Source organism: Bison bison, unplaced genomic scaffold (genome assembly GCF_000754665.1).
Source record: "Bison bison bison isolate TAMUID 2011002044 unplaced genomic scaffold, Bison_UMD1.0 scf7180017864535, whole genome shotgun sequence".
Taxonomy (NCBI): Eukaryota; Metazoa; Chordata; class Mammalia; order Artiodactyla; family Bovidae; genus Bison; species Bison bison.
Genome location: NW_011495084.1, coordinates 13,402,725 through 13,403,482, shown reverse-complemented (window position 1 = coordinate 13,403,482; position 758 = coordinate 13,402,725). Strand labels below are relative to the sequence as shown.

The window sequence follows — 758 nt, the reverse complement described above, 5'->3', positions numbered from 1 at the left end:
AGGGGAGCCTGGTAGGCTACAGTCCATGGGGCCACAAAGAGTTAGACATGACTAAATGAGTAACATTTCACTTTTGGAGCTTGTAGACTCCAGGACTGGGTCACCTCAGGCCAAACAACTAACAGGGAGGGAGTGCAGTCCCACATATCAGCAGACAGTTGGATTAAAATTTTACTAAGCATGGCCTGAAACACCAGAGCAAGATTTCGTTTTCCCCCACAATCAGTCCTTTCCATGAGGAAGCTTGCACAACAGCCTCTTTTCCTCATCCACCAGAGGGCAGACAGAAGAAACAAGAGCTGCAATTCCACAGCCTTCAGAAGGAGTATCACAATCACAGAAAGCTAACCCAAATGAAAAGAAATAGAATTATGTCCCAGATGAAGGAAAAAGAAAAATCCCCAGAAAACAAAACGAAACTAAATGAAGTAGAAATAGGCAACCTTCTGGGAAAAGAATTCAGAATAATGATAGTGACGATGATCCAGGATCTCAGGAAAGGAATGCAGAAGAGGCAAGAAATGTTTACCAAAGACATAGAAAAACGAAAAAAACAAACAGATGAACAATACACTATAATGAATCAATAGCAAATAATTTAGGCAGAAGAACAGATAAGTGACCTGAAAGACAGAATGGTGGAAGACAAATACTGTGATTCCAGTTCTATGAGGTGCCTAGAGTAGTCAAATTCATAGAGACACTAAGTAGAATGGTATTTGTTAAAGGGAAAGAGAGTGAGGAGTTGTTTAACAGAT

At 40.5% G+C, this 758-nt stretch overlaps 1 protein-coding gene across 1 annotated transcript in view; it reads right to left on the bottom strand.

Annotated features, from left to right (window-relative positions):
- The window catches only part of LOC104982649 (multidrug resistance-associated protein 4-like), a 350,332-nt gene that overhangs the window by 334,065 nt on the left and 15,509 nt on the right, over positions 1–758 (bottom strand).